Source organism: Scyliorhinus torazame, chromosome X, assembly GCF_047496885.1.
Source record: "Scyliorhinus torazame isolate Kashiwa2021f chromosome X, sScyTor2.1, whole genome shotgun sequence".
Taxonomy (NCBI): domain Eukaryota; kingdom Metazoa; phylum Chordata; class Chondrichthyes; order Carcharhiniformes; family Scyliorhinidae; genus Scyliorhinus; species Scyliorhinus torazame.
In genome coordinates this window covers 35,643,424-35,663,491 of record NC_092738.1, presented here as the reverse complement: position 1 = coordinate 35,663,491, position 20,068 = coordinate 35,643,424, and the positions used below count along the sequence as shown (strand labels likewise).

Below are 20,068 nucleotides of genomic sequence, written 5' to 3'. Positions count from 1 at the left end.
TTAAAGATATTCTATCCCAGGGAGGTGAGCGGTTCTAAACACTGATTTAGCTGATATTGGACAAGCCCCTGTTGCAATGTCCCCATCACAGATTACACTGGATCCTAGTCCGCTGTCCCAGAATCTCATTACACTGGATGCTTGTACACTGTCCCAGAATCTCATTACACGAGATCCTTGTCCGCTGTCCCAGTCACTGTTTACACTGGATCCTTGTACGCTGTCCCAGTCACTGTTTACACTGGATCCTTGTACGCTGTCCCAGTCACTGTTTACACTGGATCCTTGTCCGCTGTCCCAGTCACTGATTACACTGTATCCTTGTCCGCTGTCCCAGTCACTGTTTACACTGGATCCTTGTACGCTGTCCCAGTCACTGTTTACACTGGATCCTTGTCCGCTGTCCCAGTCACTGATTACACTGTATCCTTGTCCGCTGTCCCAGTCACTGTTTACACTGGATCCTTGTACAGTGTCCCAGTCACTGTTTACACTGGATCCTTGTCCGCTGTCCCAGTCACTGATTACACTGTATCCTTGTACAGTGTCCCAGTCACTGTTTACACTGGATCCTTGTCCGCTGTCCCAGTCACTGATTACACTGTATCCTTGTCCGCTGTCCCAGTCACTGTTTACACTGGATCCTTGTACAGTGTCCCAGTCACTGTTTACACTAGATCCTTGTCCGCTGTCCCAGTCACTGTTTACACTAGATCCTTGTCCGCTGTCCCAGTCACTGTTTACACTGGATCCTTGTACAGTGTCCCAGTCACTGTTTACACTGGATCCTTGTACGCTGTCCCAGTCACTGTTTACACTGGATCCTTGTACAGTGTCCCAGTCACTGTTTACACTGGATCCTTGTCCGCTGTCCCAGTCACTGTTTACACTGGATCCTTGTCCGCTGTCCCAGTCACTGTTTACACTGGATCCTTGTCCGCTGTCCCAGTCACTGTTTACACTGGATCCTTGTACAGTGTCCCAGTCACTGTTTACACTAGATCCTTGTACAGTGTCCCAGTCACTGTTTACACTAGATCCTTGTCCGCTGTCCCAGTCACTGATTACACTGGATCCTTGTACAGTGTCCCAGTCACTGTTTACACTGGATCCTTGTACACTGTCCCAGTCACTGTTTACACTGGATCCTTGTACAGTGTCCCAGTCACTGTTTACACTGGATCCTTGTCCGCTGTCCCAGTCACTGTTTACACTGGATCCTTGTACAGTGTCCCAGTCACTGTTTACACTGGATCCATGTACGCTGTCCCAGTCACTGTTTACACTGGATCCTTGTCCGCTGTCCCAGTCACTGTTTACACTGGATCCTTGTCCGCTGTCCCAGTCACTGTTTACACTGGATCCTTGTACAGTGTCCCAGTCACTGTTTACACTGGATCCTTGTACAGTGTCCCAGTCACTGATTACACTGGATCCTTGTACAGTGTCCCAGAATCTCATTACACTGGATTCATGTACGCTGTCCCAGTCACTGATTACACTGTATCCTTGTCCGCTGTCCCAGTCACTGTTTAGACTGGATCCTTGTACAGTGTCCCAGTCACTGATTACACTGGATCCTTGTACGCTGTCCCAGTCACTGTTTACACTGGATCCTTGTCCGCTGTCCCAGTCACTGTTTACACTGGATCCTTGTACAGTGTCCCAGTCACTGTTTACACTGGATCCATGTACGCTGTCCCAGTCACTGTTTACACTGGATCCTTGTACAGTGTCCCAGTCACTGATTACACTGGATCCTTGTACAGTGTCCCAGTCACTGTTTACACTGGATCCTTGTCCGCTGTCCCAGTCACTGTTTACACTGGATCCTTGTACAGTGTCCCAGTCACTGTTTACACTGGATCCTTGTACAGTGTCCCAGTCACTGTTTACACTGGATCCTTATACAGTGTCCCAGTCACTGATTACACTGGATCCTTGTACAGTGTCCCAGTCACTGTTTACACTGGATCCTTGTACAGTGTCCCAGTCACTGTTTACACTGGATCCTTGTCCGCTGTCCCAGAATCTCATTACACAAGATCCTTGTCCGCTGTCCCAGTCACTGTTTACACTGGATCCTTGTACGCTGTCCCAGTCACTGTTTACACTGGATCCTTGTCCGCTGTCCCAGTCACTGTTTACACTGGATCCTTGTCCGCTGTCCCAGTCACTGTTTACACTGGATCCATGTACGCTGTCCAAGTCACTGTTTACACTGGATCCTTGTACACTGTCCCAGTCACTGTTTACACTGGATCCTTGTACAGTGTCCCAGTCACTGTTTACACTGGATCCTTGTACAGTTTCCCAGCCACTGATTACACTGGATCCTTGTCTGCTGTCCCAGTCACTGTTTACACTGGATCCTTGTACAGTGCCCCAGTCACTGTTTACACTGGATCCTTGTCCGCTGTCCCAGTCACTGTTTACACTGGATCCTTGTACAGTGTCCCAGTCACTGTTTACACTAGATCCTTGTCCGCTGTCCCAGTCACTGTTTACACTGGATCCTTGTACAGTGTCCCAGTCACTGTTTACACTGGATCCTTGTCCGCTGTCCCAGTCACTGATTACACTGTATCCTTGTCCGCTGTCCCAGTCACTGTTTACACTGGATCCTTGTACAGTGTCCCAGTCACTGTTTACACTAGATCCTTGTCCGCTGTCCCAGTCACTGATTACACTGGATCCTTGTCCGCTGTCCCAGTCACTGTTTACACTGGATCCTTGTCCGCTGTCCCAGTCACTGTTTACACTGGATCCTTGTACAGTGTCCCAGTCACTGTTTACACTGGATCCATGTACGCTGTCCCAGTCACTGTTTACACTGGATCCTTGTCCGCTGTCCCAGTCACTGTTTACACTGGATCCTTGTACAGTGTCCCAGTCACTGTTCACACTGGATCCTTGTCCGCTGTCCCAGTCACTGTTTACACTGGATACTTGTACAGTGTCCCAGTCACTGTTTACACTGGATCCGCGTACGCTGTCCCAGTCACTGATTACACTGGATCCTTGTACACTGTCCCAGTCACTGATTACACTGGATCCTTGTACAGTGTCCCAGTCACTGTTTACACTGGATCCATGTACAGTGTCCCAGTCACTGTTTACACTGGATCCTTGTCCGCTGTCCCAGTCACTGTTTACACTGTATCCTTGTACAGTGTCCCAGTCACTGTTTACACTGGATCCTTGTCCGCTGTCCCAGTCATTGTTTACACTGGATCCTTGTACAGTGTCCCAGTCACTGTTTACACTGGATCCATGTACGCTGTCCCAGTCACTGTTTACACTGGATCCTTGTCCGCTGTCCCAGTCACTGTTTACACTGGATCCTTGTACAGTGTCCCAGTCACTGTTTACACTGGATCCTTATACAGTGTCCCAGTCACTGATTACACTGTATCCTTGTCCGCTGTCCCAGAATCTCATTACACGAGATCCTTGTCCGCTGTCCCAGTCACTGTTTACACTGGATCCTTGTACAGTGTCCCAGTCACTGTTTACACTGGATCCTTGTACAGTTTCCCAGCCACTGATTACACTGGATCCTTGTACAGTGTCCCAGTCACTGTTTACACTGGATCCTTGTACAGTGTCCCAGTCACTGATTACACTGGATCCTTGTACAGTGTCCCAGTCACTGTTTACACTGGATCCGTGTACGCTGTCCCAGTCACTGTTTACACTGGATCCTTGTCTGCTGTCCCAGTCACTGTTTACACTGGATCCTTGTACAGTGCCCCAGTCACTGTTTACACTGGATCCTTGTCCGCTGTCCCAGTCACTGTTTACACTGGATCCGTGTCCGCTGTCCCAGTCACTGATTACACTGTATCCTTGTACAGTGTCCCAGTCACTGTTTACACTGGATCCTTGTACAGTGTCCCAGTCACTGTTTACACTGGATCCTTGTACAGTGTCCCAGTCACTGTTTACACTGGATCCTTGTACAGTGTCCCAGTCACTGTTTACACTGGATCCTTATACAGTGTCCCAGTCACTGATTACACTGGATCCTTGTCCGCTGTCCCAGTCACTGATTACACTGGATCCTTGTACAGTGTCCCTGTCACTGATTACACTGGATCCTTGTACGCTGTCCCAGTCACTGTTTACACTGGATCCTTGTACAGTGTCCCAGTCACTGTTTACACTGGATCCTTGTACAGTGTCCCAGTCACTGTTTACACTGGATCCTTGTACGCTGTCCCAGTCACTGATTACACTGGATCCGTGTACGCTGTCCCAGTCACTGTTTACACTGGATCCATGTACACTGTCCCAGTCACTGTTTACACGGGATCCTTGTACTCTGTCCCAGTCACTGTTTACACTGGATCCTTGTACAGTGTCCCAGTCACTGTTTACACTGGATCCGTGTACGCTGTCCCAGTCACTGTTTACACTGGATCCTTGTACAGTGTCCCAGTCACTGTTTACACTGGATCCTTGTACAGTGTCCCAGTCACTGTTTACACTGGATCCTTGTACACTGTCCCAGTCACTGTTTACACTGGATCCTTGTACAGTGTCCCAGTCACTGTTTACACTGGATCCTTGTCCGCTGTCCCAGTCACTGATTACACTGGATCCTTGTACAGTGTCCCAGTCACTGTTTACACTGTATCCTTGTACAGTGTCCCTGTCACTGATTACACTGGATCCTTGTACGCTGTCCCAGTCACTGTTTACACTGGATCCTTGTACAGTGTCCCAGTCACTGTTTACACTGGATCCTTGTCAGCTGTCCCAGTCACTGTTTACACTGGATCCTTGTCCGCTGTCCCAGTCACTGTTTACACTGGATCCTTGTACGCTGTCCCAGTCACTGTTTACACTGGATCCTTGTACAGTGTCCCAGTCACTGATTACACTGGATCCTTGTACGCTGTCCCAGTCACTGTTTACACTGGATCCTTGTACAGTGTCCCAGTCACTGTTTACACTGGATCCTTGTACAGTGTCCCTGTCACTGTTTACACTGGATCCTTGTCAGCTGTCCCAGTCACTGTTTACACTGGATCCTTGTCCGCTGTCCCAGTCACTGTTTACACTGGATCCTTGTACGCTGTCCCAGTCACTGATTACACTGGATCCTTGTCCGCTGTCCCAGTCACTGTTTACACTGGATCCTTGTCCGCTGTCCCAGTCACTGTTTACACTGGATCCTTGTACGCTGTCCCAGTCACTGTTTACACTGGATCCTTGTCAGCTGTCCCAGTCACTGTTTACACTGGATCCTTGTCCGCTGTCCCAGTCACTGTTTACACTGGATCCTTGTACAGTGTCCCAGTCACTGTTTACACTGGATCCTTGTCAGCTGTCCCAGTCACTGTTTACACTGGATCCTTGTCCGCTGTCCCAGTCACTGTTTACACTGGATCCTTGTACAGTGTCCCAGTCACTGATTACACTGGATCCTTGTACGCTGTCCCAGTCACTGATTACACTGGATCCTTGTACGCTGTCCCAGTCACTGTTTACACTGGATCCTTGTACGCTGTCCCAGTCACTGTTTACACTGGATCCTTGTACAGTGTCCCAGTCACTGTTTACACTGGATCCTTGTACGCTGTCCCAGTCACTGTTTACACTGGATCCTTGTACGCTGTCCCAGTCACTGTTTACACTGGATGCTTGTACAGTGTCCCAGTCACTGTTTACACTGGATCCTTGTACAGTGTCCCAGTCACTGATTACACTGGATCTATGTCCGCTGTCCCAGTCACTGTTTACACTGGATCCTTGTCCGCTGTCCCAGTCACTGTTTACACTGGATCCTTGTCCGCTGTCCCAGTCACTGATTACACTGGATCCTTGTCCGCTGTCCCAGTCACTGATTACACTGTATCCTTGTACAGTGTCCCAGTCACTGTTTACACTGGATCCTTGTCCGCTGTCCCAGTCACTGTTTACACTGTATCCTTGTACAGTGTCCCAGTCACTGTTTACACTGGATCCTTGTCCGCTGTCCCAGTCACTGTTTACACTGGATCCTTGTACGCTGTCCCAGTCACTGTTTACACTGGATCCTTGTACGCTGTCCCAGTCACTGTTTACACTGGATCCTTGTACAGTGTCCCAGTCACTGTTTACACTGGATCCTTGTACAGTGTCCCAGTCACTGATTACACTGGATCTATGTCCGCTGTCCCAGTCACTGTTTACACTGGATCCTTGTCCGCTGTCCCAGTCACTGTTTACACTGGATCCTTGTCCGCTGTCCCAGTCACTGATTACACTGGATCCTTGTCCGCTGTCCCTGTCACTGATTACACTGGATCCTTGTACAGTGTCCCAGTCACTGTTTACACTGGATCCGTGTACGCTGTCCCAGAATCTCATTACACGAGATCCTTGTCCGCTGTCCCAGTCACTGTTTACACTGGATCCATGTACAGTGTCCCAGTCACTGTTTACACTGGATCCTTGTCCGCTGTCCCAGTCACTGTTTACACTGTATCCTTGTACAGTGTCCCAGTCACTGTTTACACTGGATCCTTGTCCGCTGTCCCAGTCACTGTTTACACTGGATCCTTGTACAGTGTCCCAGTCACTGTTTACACTGGATCCGCGTACGCTGTCCCAGTCACTGATTACACTGGATCCTTGTACACTGTCCCAGTCACTGATTACACTGGATCCTTGTACAGTGTCCCAGTCACTGTTTACACTGGATCCATGTACAGTGTCCCAGTCACTGTTTACACTGGATCCTTGTCCGCTGTCCCAGTCACTGTTTACACTGTATCCTTGTACAGTGTCCCAGTCACTGTTTACACTGGATCCTTGTCCGCTGTCCCAGTCACTGTTTACACTGGATCCTTGTACAGTGTCCCAGTCACTGTTTACACTGGATCCATGTACGCTGTCCCAGTCACTGTTTACACTGGATCCTTGTCCGCTGTCCCAGTCACTGTTTACACTGGATCCTTGTACAGTGTCCCAGTCACTGTTTACACTGGATCCTTATACAGTGTCCCAGTCACTGATTACACTGTATCCTTGTCCGCTGTCCCAGAATCTCATTACACGAGATCCTTGTCCGCTGTCCCAGTCACTGTTTACACTGGATCCTTGTACAGTGTCCCAGTCACTGTTTACACTGGATCCTTGTACAGTTTCCCAGCCACTGATTACACTGGATCCTTGTACAGTGTCCCAGTCACTGTTTACACTGGATCCTTGTACAGTGTCCCAGTCACTGATTACACTGGATCCTTGTACAGTGTCCCAGTCACTGTTTACACTGGATCCGTGTACGCTGTCCCAGTCACTGTTTACACTGGATCCTTGTCTGCTGTCCCAGTCACTGTTTACACTGGATCCTTGTACAGTGCCCCAGTCACTGTTTACACTGGATCCTTGTCCGCTGTCCCAGTCACTGTTTACACTGGATCCGTGTCCGCTGTCCCAGTCACTGATTACACTGTATCCTTGTACAGTGTCCCAGTCACTGTTTACACTGGATCCTTGTACAGTGTCCCAGTCACTGTTTACACTGGATCCTTGTACAGTGTCCCAGTCACTGTTTACACTGGATCCTTGTACAGTGTCCCAGTCACTGTTTACACTGGATCCTTATACAGTGTCCCAGTCACTGATTACACTGGATCCTTGGCCGCTGTCCCAGTCACTCATTACAGTGGATCCTTGTACAGTGTCCCTGTCACTGATTACACTGGATCCTTGTACGCTGTCCCAGTCACTGTTTACACTGGATCCTTGTACAGTGTCCCAGTCACTGTTTACACTGGATCCTTGTACAGTGTCCCAGTCACTGTTTACACTGGATCCTTGTACGCTGTCCCAGTCACTGATTACACTGGATCCGTGTACGCTGTCCCAGTCACTGTTTACACTGAATCCATGTACACTGTCCCAGTCACTGTTTACACTGGATCCTTGTACTCTGTCCCAGTCACTGTTTACACTGGATCCTTGTACAGTGTCCCAGTCACTGTTTACACTGGATCCGTGTACGCTGTCCCAGTCACTGTTTACACTGGATCCTTGTACAGTGTCCCAGTCACTGTTTACACTGGATCCTTGTACAGTGTCCCAGTCACTGTTTACACTGGATCCTTGTACACTGTCCCAGTCACTGTTTACACTGGATCCTTGTACAGTGTCCCAGTCACTGTTTACACTGGATCCTTGTCCGCTGTCCCAGTCACTGATTACACTGGATCCTTGTACAGTGTCCCAGTCACTGTTTACACTGTATCCTTGTACAGTGTCCCTGTCACTGATTACACTGGATCCTTGTACGCTGTCCCAGTCACTGTTTACACTGGATCCTTGTACAGTGTCCCAGTCACTGTTTACACTGGATCCTTGTCAGCTGTCCCAGTCACTGTTTACACTGGATCCTTGTCCGCTGTCCCAGTCACTGTTTACACTGGATCCTTGTACGCTGTCCCAGTCACTGTTTACACTGGATCCTTGTACACTGTCCCAGTCACTGTTTACACTGAATCATTGTACGCTGTCCCAGTCACTGTTTACACTGGATCCTTGTACGCTGTCCCAGTCACTGTTTACACTGGATCCTTGTACAGTGTCCCAGTCACTGATTACACTGGATCTATGTCCGCTGTCCCAGTCACTGTTTACACTGGATCCTTGTCCGCTGTCCCAGTCACTGTTTACACTGGATCCTTGTCCGCTGTCCCAGTCACTGATTACACTGGATCCTTGTCCGCTGTCCTTGTCACTGATTACACTGGATCCTTGTCCGCTGTCCCAGTCACTGTTTACACTGGATCCTTGTACAGTGTCCCAGTCACTGTTTACACTGGATCCGTGTACGCTGTCCCAGTCACTGTTTACACTGGATCCTTGTACACTGTCCGAGTCACTGTTTACACTGAATCATTGTACGCTGTCCCAGTCACTGTTTACACTGGATCCTTGTACGCTGTCCCAGTCACTGTTTACACTGGATCCTTGTACAGTGTCCCAGTCACTGATTACACTGGATCTATGTCCGCTGTCCCAGTCACTGTTTACACTGTATCCTTGTACAGTGTCCCAGTCACTGTTTACACTGGATCCTTGTACGCTGTCCCAGTCACTGTTTACACTGGATCCTTGTCCGCTGTCCCTGTCACTGATTACACTGGATCCTTGTCCGCTGTCCCAGTCACTGTTTACACTGGATCCGTGTACGCTGTCCCAGTCACTGTTTACACTGGATCCTTGTACAGTGTCCCAGTCACTGTTTACACTGGATCCGTGTACGCTGTCCCAGTCACTGTTTACACTGGATCCTTGTACAGTGTCCCAGTCACTGATTACACTGGATCCTTGTACACTGTCCCAGTCACTGTTTACACTGGATCCTTGTACAGTGTCCCAGTCACTGATTACACTGGAACCTTGTACAGTGTCCCAGTCACTGATTACACTGGATCCTTGTCCACTGTCCCAGTCACTGTTTACACTGGATCCTTGTACGCTGTCCCAGAATCTCATTACACAAGATCCTTGTCCGCTGTCCCAGTCACTGTTTACACTGGATCCTTGTACGCTGTCCCAGTCACTGTTTACACTGGATCCTTGTAGGCTGTCCCAGTCACTGTTTACACTGGATGCTTGTACAGTGTCCCAGTCACTGTTTACACTGGATCCTTGTACGCTGTCCCAGTCACTGTTTACACTGGATCCTTGTACGCTGTCCCAGAATCTCATTACACGAGATCCTTGTCCGCTGTCCCAGTCACTGTTTACACTGGATCCTTGTACGCTGTCCCAGTCACTGTTTACACTGGATCCTTGTACGCTGTCCCAGTCACTGTTTACACTGGATGCTTGTACAGTGTCCCAGTCACTGTTTACACTGGATCCTTGTACTCTGACCCAGTCACTGTTTACACTGGAACCTTATACAGTGTCCCAGTCACTGATTACACTGGATCCTTGTACAGTGTCCCAGTCACTGATTACACTGGATCCTTGTACAATGTCCCAGTCACTGATTACACTGGATCCTTGTCCGCTGTCCCAGAATCTCATTACACGAGATCCTTGTCCGCTGTCCCAGTCGCTGTTTACATAGATCATAGAATTTCATAGAATTTACAGTGCAGAAGGAGGCCATTCGGCCCATCGAGTCTGCACCGGCTCTTGGAAAGAGCACCCTACCCAAGGTCAATACCGCCACCCTATCCCCATAACCCAGTAACCCCACCCAACACTAAGGGCAATTTTGGACACAAAGGGCAATTTATCATGGCCAATCCACCCAACAGCACGTCTTTCGGGACTTGTGGGAGGAAACCGGAGCACCCGGAGGAAACCCACGCAGACACGGGGAGAACGTGCAGACTCCACACAGACAGTGACCCAAGCCGGGAATCGAACCCGGGTCCCTGGTGCTGTGAAGCAATTGTGCTATCCACAAGGCTACCGTGCTGCCCCTGTCACTGATTACACTGGATCCTTGTACGCTGTCCCAGTCACTGTTTCCACTGGATCCTTGTACGCTGTCCCAGTCACTGTTTCCACTGGATCCTTGTACAGTGTCCCAGTCACTGTTTACACTGGATCCTTGTACGCTGTCCCAGTCACTGATTACACTGGATCCTTGTACAGTGTCCCAGTCACTGATTACACTGTATCCTGGTACAGTGTCCCAGTCACTGTTTACACTGGATCCTTGTACAGTGTCCCAGTCACTGATTACACTGGATCCTTGTACGCTGTCCCAGTCACTGATTACACTGGATCCTTGTACAGTGTCCCAGTCACTGTTTACACTGGATCCTTGTACAGTGTCCCAGTCACTGTTTACACTGGATCCTTGTACGCTGTCCCAGTCACTGTTTACACTGGATCCTTGTACAGTGTCCCAGTCACTGTTTACACTAGATCCTTGTCCGCTGTCCCAGTCACTGTTTACACTGGATCCTTGTACAGTGTCCCAGTCACTGTTTACACTGGATCCTTGTACAGTGTCCCAGTCACTGATTACACTGTATCCTTGTCCGCTGTCCCAGTCACTGTTTACACTGGATCCTTGTACAGTGTCCCAGTCACTGTTTACACTGGATCCTTGTACAGTGTCCCAGTCACTGTTTACACTGGATCCTTGTCCGCTGTCCCAGTCACTGTTTACACTGGATCCTTGTACAGTGTCCCAGTCACTGTTTACACTGGATCCTTGTCCGCTGTCCCAGTCACTGATTACACTGGATCCTTGTCCGCTGTCCCAGTCACTGTTTACACTGGATCCTTGTACAGTGTCCCAGTCACTGTTTACACTGGATCCTTGTACAGTGTCCCAGTCACTGTTTACACTGGATCCTTGTCCGCTGTCCCAGTCACTGTTTACACTGGATCCTTGTACACTGTCCCAGTCACTGTTTACACTGGATCCTTGTACAGTGTCCCAGTCACTGTTTACACTGGATCCTTGTACGCTGTCCCAGTCACTGATTACACTGGATCCTTGTCCGCTGTCCCAGTCACTGATTACACTGGATCCTTGTACAGTGTCCCAGTCACTGATTACACTGGATCCTTGTACAGTGTCCCAGTCACTGTTTACACTGGATCCTTGTACGCTGTCCCAGTCACTGTTTACACTGGATCCTTGTACAGTGTCCCAGTCACTGTTTACACTGGATCCTTGTACAGTGTCCCAGTCACTGTTTACACTGGATCCTTGTACACTGTCCCAGTCACTGTTTACACTGGATCCTTGTACGCTGTCCCAGTCACTGTTTACACTGGGTCCTTGTACAGTGTCCCAGTCACTGTTTACACTGGATCCTTGTACAGTGTCCCAGTCACTGATTACACTGGATCCTTGTGCAGTGTCCCAGTCACTGTTTACACTGGATCCTTGTACAGTGTCCCAGTCACTGTTTACACTGGATCCTTGTACAGTGTCCCAGTCACTGATTACACTGGATCCTTGTACAGTGTCCCAGTCACTGTTTACACTGGATCCTTGTACAGTGTCCCAGTCACTGTTTACACTGGGTCCTTGTACAGTGTCCCAGTCACTGTTTACACTGGATCCTTGTACGCTGTCCCAGTCACTGATTACACTGGATCCTTGTGCAGTGTCCCAGTCACTGTTTACACTGGATCCTTGTACAGTGTCCCAGTCACTGATTACACTGGATCCTTGTACAGTGTCCCAGTCACTGTTTACACTGGATCCTTGTACAGTGTCCCAGTCACTGATTACACTGGATCCTTGTACAGTGTCCCAGTCACTGTTTACACTGGATCCTTGTACAGTGTCCCAGTCACTGTTTACACTGGATCCTTGTACAGAATCCCAGTCACTGTTTACACTGGATCCTTGTACGCTGTCCCAGTCACTGTTTACACTGGATCCGTGTACGATGTCCCAGTCACTGTTTACACTGGATCCTTGTACAGTGTCCCAGTCACTGTTTACACTAGATCCTTGTACACTGTCCCAGTCACTGTTTACACTGGATCCTTGTCCGCTGTCCCAGTCACTGTTTACACTGGACCCTTGTACACTGTCCCAGTCACTGTTTACACTGGATCCTTGTACAGTGTCCCAGTCACTGTTTACACTGGATCCTTGTACGCTGTCCCAGTCACTGATTACACTGGATCCTTGTCCGCTGTCCCAGTCACTGATTACACTGGATCCTTGTACACTGTCCCAGTCACTGATTACACTGTATCCTTGTACAGTGTCCCAGTCACTGATTACAGTGTATCCTTGTACGCTGTCCCAGTCACTGTTTACACTGGATCCTTGTACAGTGTCCCAGTCACTGTTTACACTGGATCCTTGTCCGCTGTCCCAGTCACTGATTACACTGTATCCTTGTCCGCTGTCCCAGTCACTGATTACACTGGATCCTTGTACAGTGTCCCAGTCACTGTTTACACTGTATCCTTGTACGCTGTCCCAGTCACTGTTTACACTGGATCCTTGTACAGTGTCCCAGTCACTGTTTACACTGGATCCTTGTACAGTGTCCCAGTCACTGTTTACACTGGATCCTTGTACAGTGTCCCAGTCACTGTTTACACTGGATCCTTGTCCGCTGTCCCAGTCACTGTTTACACTGTATCCTTGTACAGTGTCCCAGTCACTGTTTACACTGGATCCTTGTACAGTGTCCCAGTCACTGATTACACTGGATCCGTGTACGCAGTCCCAGTCACTGATTACACTGGATCCTTGTACAGTGTCCCAGTCACTGTTTACACTGGATCCTTGTACAGTGTCCCAGTCACTGATTACACTGGATCCTTGTACAGTGTCCCAGTCACTGTTTACACTGGATCCTTGTACAGTGTCCCAGTCACTGATTACACTGGATCCTTGTACAGTGTCCCAGTCACTGATTACACTGGATCCTTGTCCGCTGTCCCAGTCACTGATTACACTGGATCCTTGTACAGTGTCCCAGTCACTGTTTACACTGGATCCGTGTACGCTGTCCCAGTGACTGATTACACTGGATCCTTGTCCGCTGTCCCAGTCACTGTTTACACTGTATCCTTGTACGCTGTCCCTGTCACTGATTACACTGGATCCTTGTACAGTGTCCCAGTCACTGTTTACACTGGATCCTTGTACAGTGTCCCTGTCACTGATTACACTGGATCCTTGTCCGCTGTCCCAGTCACTGTTTACACTGGATCCTTGTACAGTGTCCCAGTCACTGTTTACACTGGATCCTTGTACAGTGTCCCAGTCACTGTTTACACTGGATCTATGTCCGCTGTCCCAGTCACTGTTTACACTGGATCTTTGTACAGTGTCCCAGTCACTGTTTACACTGGATCCTTGTTCGCTGTCCCAGTCACTGATTACACTGGATCCTTGTACGCTGTCCCAGTCACTGTTTACACTGGATCCTTGTACGCTGTCCCTGATTACACTGGATCCTTGTACAGTGTCCCAGTCACTGTTTACACTGGATCCTTGTCCGCTGTCCCAGTCACTGTTTACACTGGATCCTTGTACAGTGTCCCAGTCACTGTTTACACTGGATCCTTGTACGCTGTCCCAGTCACTGATTACACTGGATCCTTGTACAGTGTCCCAGTCACTGATTACACTGGATCCTTGTCCACTGTCCCAGTCACTGATTACACTGTATCATTGTACAGTGTCCCAGTCACTGATTACACTGGATCCGTGTACGCAGTCCCAGTCACTGATTACACTGGATCCTTGTATGCTGTCCCTGTCACTGATTACTCTGGATCCTTGTACAGTGTCCCAGTCACTGTTTACACTGGATCCTTGTACAGTGTCCCAGTCACTGTTTACACTGGATCCTTGTACAGTGTCCCAGTCACTGTTTACACTGGATCCTTGTCCGCTGTCCCAGTCACTGATTACACTGGATCCTTGTACAGTGTCACAGTCACTGATTACACTGGATCCATGTACGCTGTCCCAGTCACTGTTTACACTGGATCCTTGTAAGCTGTCCCAGTCACTGATTACACTGGATCCTTGTCCGCTGTCCCAGTTACTGTTTACACTGGATCCTTGTACGCTGTCCCTGTCACTGATTACACTGGATCCTTGTACAGTGTCCCAGTCACTGATTACACTGGATCCTTGTCCGCTGTCCCTGTCACTGATTACACTGGATCCTTGTACAGTGTCCCAGTCACTGTTTACACTGGATCCTTGTTTGCTGTCCCAGTCACTGATTACACTGGATCCTTGTCCGCTGTCCCAGTCACTGTTTACACTGGATCCTTGTTTGCTGTCCCAGTCACTGATTACACTGGATCCTTGTCCACTGTCCCAGTCACTGTTTACACTGGATCCTTGTTCGCTGTCCCAGTCACTGATTACACTGGATCCTTGTTCGCTGTCCCAGTCACTGATTACACTGGATCCTTGTACGCTGTCCCAGTCACTGTTTACACTGGATCCTTGTACGCTGTCCCAGTCACTGATTACACTGGATCCTTGTCCACTGTCCCAGTCACTGATTACACTGGATCCTTGTTCGCTGTCCCAGTCACTGATTACACTGGATCCTTGTACGCTGTCCCAGTCACTGTTTACACTGGATCCTTGTACGCTGTCCCAGTCACTGATTACACTGGATCCTTGTCCACTGTCCCAGTCACTGATTACACTGGATCCTTGTTCGCTGTCCCAGTCACTGATTACACTGGATCCTTGTACGCTGTCCCAGTCACTGTTTACACTGGATCCTTGTACGCTGTCCCAGTCACTGATTACACTGGATCCTTGTCCACTGTCCCAGTCACTGATTACACTGGATCCTTGTTCGCTGTCCCAGTCACTGATTACACTGGATCCTTGTCCGCTGTCCCTGTCACTGATTACACTGGATCCTTGTACAGTGTCCCAGTCACTGTTTACACTGGATCCTTGTTTGCTGTCCCAGTCACTGATTACACTGGATCCTTGTCCGCTGTCCCAGTCACTGTTTACACTGGATCCTTGTTTGCTGTCCCAGTCACTGATTACACTGGATCCTTGTCCACTGTCCCAGTCACTGTTTACACTGGATCCTTGTTCGCTGTCCCAGTCACTGATTACACTGGATCCTTGTTCGCTGTCCCAGTCACTGATTACACTGGATCCTTGTACGCTGTCCCAGTCACTGTTTACACTGGATCCTTGTACGCTGTCCCAGTCACTGATTACACTGGATCCTTGTCCACTGTCCCAGTCACTGATTACACTGGATCCTTGTTCGCTGTCCCAGTCACTGATTACACTGGATCCTTGTACGCTGTCCCAGTCACTGTTTACACTGGATCCTTGTACGCTGTCCCAGTCACTGATTACACTGGATCCTTGTCCACTGTCCCAGTCACTGATTACACTGGATCCTTGTTCGCTGTCCCAGTCACTGATTACACTGGATCCTTGTACGCTGTCCCAGTCACTGTTTACACTGGATCCTTGTACGCTGTCCCAGTCACTGATTACACTGGATCCTTGTCCACTGTCCCAGTCACTGATTACACTGGATCCTTGTTCGCTGTCCCAGTCACTGATTACACTGGATCCTTGTACGCTGTCCCAGTCATTTTCTTACAATTTGGTACCATCGTTAATTTTGTTTGTTAGACACAGATAATGCATCCTTCTCATGGTATTTCTGTATCAGTGGAATATGTGTTTGTAAGTGATGGAATATTTTCCAGTCTACTTCAACCAACTCTGTCTTCATTTACTTATTTTGAAGTTTAAGACACTACTTTCAGGCCAAAGTTTCCCACCCTCAAACTGAATGTAAAATTCTACCATGTTATGATCACTCTTGGCTGCAGGATTCCTATTTTTTTATTCATTCATGGGATGCGGGCCAGCACTTATTGCCCATCCCCGAGAGCAGTTATGAGTCAACCACTTTGCTGTGGGTCTGGAGTCACATGTAGGCCAGACCAGGCAAGGACGGCAGATTTCCTTCCCTGAAGGACATTAGTGAACTGGATGGGTTTTTACAACAATTGACAATGATTCATGGTCATCTTTCGACTTTTAATTCCAGATTTTTATTGAATTCAAATCATGAGGTCATTAATTAATCCTGTCTCATTACACATTACCAGGACTAGACTGTTCCCTGGTTGGTTCCAGAACATATTGTTCCAAAAAATTGTCACAAATACATTTGATTAACTCATCCTCCGGGCTAGCTTTGCCAATTCGATTTGTCCAATATTTATGAAGATTAAAATTGTCCACGCTTATTAAATATCTTTCCCACTAGCTGCCATTGCTTCGTGAATTATACACTTATAGTGTAGCTGTAGGGAGCCTATAAGCCACTCCCACGAAGGACAACTTTCCCTTGCTATTTCTCATCTCCACTCAAACCAATTCTACATCTTGATCTTCCGAGCTGAGATCATTTCTCACTACTTTACTCAACTTAATCTTTGTTAACTGAGCTACCCCATCTCGTTTCCTTCCTTCCTGTCCTAAATGTCAGATACCCTTGGATACTCAGTTCCCAGCCTTGGTCACGATGTAACCACATTTCTATTTATGTTATCAACTCATCAATCTTGTTATAAATGCTGTGTGCATTCAGATAAAGAACCCTGAATTCTGTCCCTTTGCCATTTATACCTCCTGTAACCTTACTTGTTGGGCACTGTTTTATTTGTACCCTCTGTCCCTTCCCGTCACATTCTGTTTATCGTTACCCATATCACTTCCTTACACTGTTGCCTTGTCCTTCCTCTTTAACTTTCCAAATCTCCCCTCGCATGAACCCTCTCTCTCTCTATCTCTCTCTCTCTCTCTCTCTCTCTCTCTCTCTCTCTCTCCCTCCCCCCCCCCCCCCCCCCCCCCTCTCCATTATTCAGTTTAAAGCCTTCTCTACAACCTGAGTTATATGATTCACCAGGACATTGGTCCCAGCACAGTTCAGGTGAAGGCCATCCCAGTGGAACAGCTCCCTCTTTTCCCAGTACTGGTTCCAGTGCCCCATGAATTGAAACCCATTTCTCCCACACTAATCTTGGAGTCGGCCGTGCATTTAGCTCTCTGATCGTACTTACACTATGTCCAGTTGCTCGTGGCTCAAGTAGTAATCCAGAGATTATTACCTTTGCGATTCTGCTTTGTAATTTAGCCCCTAGCTGCTCATAGAATCACAGAATTTACAGTGCAGAAGGAGGCCATTCGGCCCATCGAGTCTGCACCGGCCTTTAGAAAGAGCACCCTACTCAAGCCCACGTCTCTACCCTATCCCCGTAATCCAGTAACCCCCACTTAACCTTTTTGGACACCAAAGGACAATTTATCATGGCCAATCCACCTAACCTGCACGTCTTTGGACACTAAGGGACAATTTATCATGGCCAATCCACCTAACCTGCACGTCTTTGGACACTAAGGGACAATTTATCATGGTCAATCCACCTAACCTGTACATCTTTGGACACTAAGGGACAATTTAACATGGCCAATCCACCTAACCTGTACATCTTTGGACACTAAGGGACAATTTAACATGGCCAATCCACCTAACCTGTACATCTTTGGACACTAAGGGCAATTTATCATGGCCAATCCACCTAACCTGCACATCTTTGGACACTAAGGGACAATTTATCATGGCCAATCCACCTAACCTGCGCATCTTTGGACTGTGGGAGGAAACCGGAGCACCCGGAGGAAACCCACGCACACACGGCGAGGATGTGCAGACTCCGCACAGACTGTGACCCAAGCCGGGAATCGAACCTGGGACCCTGGAGCTGTGAAGCAATTGTGCTATCCACAATGCTACCGTACCTATGTCATTGGCACCATGTAGACCATGGCAATTGGATCCTTCCCCCTCCCACTCGCAAGTTTCTCTTCAGCCCTGAGGAGCTGTTCTTAACCCTGGCATGGACAGGAAACACAGCCTTTGGGGCTCATGCTGTCAGCTGCAGAGAATATTATCGAACCTCCTAACTATACTGTCCCATACCACAACCACATTCCTTTCTAAACCCACAGCTAAAATGTCTCCCTGCGCCATGGTGCTGCGGCAAGTTTGCTCATCCTCCCTGCAGTCTCCACTCTCGTCCATAGAGGCTGTAAAAATCTGTTGCAAAGCTAGCCGGGCAAGAGAACAGCGTTCACATCTATCATCAAACCACTCATCCTTTCCCTAGTCAAGTGCATCCTGTGTAACACCTTAAACTGAATTCAGCTCAACCGGGCACATGAGGATATGGAGTTGACCCTGTGAAAGGCCTCACTCCAAACCTCACCAGTAAGAATAGGGCCCAATTCACTTTGCTATTTTGCCGTCACACCACTTAATGGAGCAGAATCCAGCGGGAGAATTTGGCCATACAGGTCTGAAATAGACCCTTCTCCAGGCTGAGCCAGGGACAGAGTCCTGTTCACCAAGGAAGAAGGCGCATGTTCATTTTAATAGTCTGAATCCTACCCATCAAAGATAGTGGGAGGTTGTTCCACCTCTGCAAATCTCTTTGACATTATTAACCAGGCTTGTGTAATTCAACTTATGAAGTGGGGCCCAGGTGTGGCTCCCCCAGATAGCGAAAAACGGTAACTAACCCAATCGGGCTCACCTCCCAGAGAGGTTACCCGGGAAACATTAGCTCTTGCCTAAATTCATTTACTTTTATTTATTTATAAATTTAGAGTACCCAATTATTTTTTTCCAATTAAGGGGCAATTTAACGTGGCCAATTCACCTACCTTGTGCATCTTTGGGTTGTGGGGGTGAGACCCACACAAACACGGGGAGAATGTGCAAACTCCACACGGACAGTGACCCGGGGCCAGGATCGAACCTGGGACCTTGGTGCCATGAGGCAGCAGTGCTAACCACTGCGCCACCGTGCCGCCCCCCCCTCCCCTAAATTCAGTTTATATCCCAAGAAGGAGCCAACACTGTTGAACAACTTTATTATGTTGTTGATATAGGGGGCTGGGTCTGTAATATAAAGACGTAGGTCATCCCCACAGAGATACACCGATGCTCCACCCCATCTGGGCCAATATCCCTCAACCAACTAGAGGACCTCAACGCTATAGAGAGCGGCTCTATCGCCAGTTCGAACAAGAGTGGAGAAAGTGGGCAGCCCTGCCTACTGTCCAAATAATTGGATGGGGTTACGGGGATGCGGTGGGGGGGTGGGCCGAGGTAGGATGCACTTTCGGAGGGACGGTGCAGACTCGATGGGCCGAATGGCCTCCTCCTGCACCGTAGTGCTTCAATGATTATTACCAGTTACAGGTCGGATCCACCTATTACTACCTGGAACATACGGATTGTCAGTGAGTTCTTGTGCGACTGCTTCTTATGAGGGGAATCTGAGTGACCACTATTAGGGCGGCACGGCGGCACAGTGTTTAGCACTGCTGCCTCACAGCGCCAGGGACCCGGGCGGCACAGTGTTTAGCACTGCTGCCTCACAGCGCCAGGGACCCGGGCGGCACAGTGTTTAGCACTGCTGCCTCACAGCGCCAGGGACCCGGGCGGCACAGTGTTTAGCACTGCTGCCTCACAGCGCCCGGGACCCGGGCGGCACAGTGTTTAGCACTGCTGCCTCACAGCGCCAGGGACCC

The 20,068-nt window shown here is 48.9% G+C and overlaps 1 protein-coding gene across 7 annotated transcripts in view; it reads left to right on the top strand.

Annotated features, from left to right (window-relative positions):
• The window catches only part of smarcc2 (SWI/SNF related BAF chromatin remodeling complex subunit C2), a 355,784-nt gene that overhangs the window by 265,910 nt on the left and 69,806 nt on the right, over nt 1-20,068 (top strand). The window lies entirely within an intron of this gene.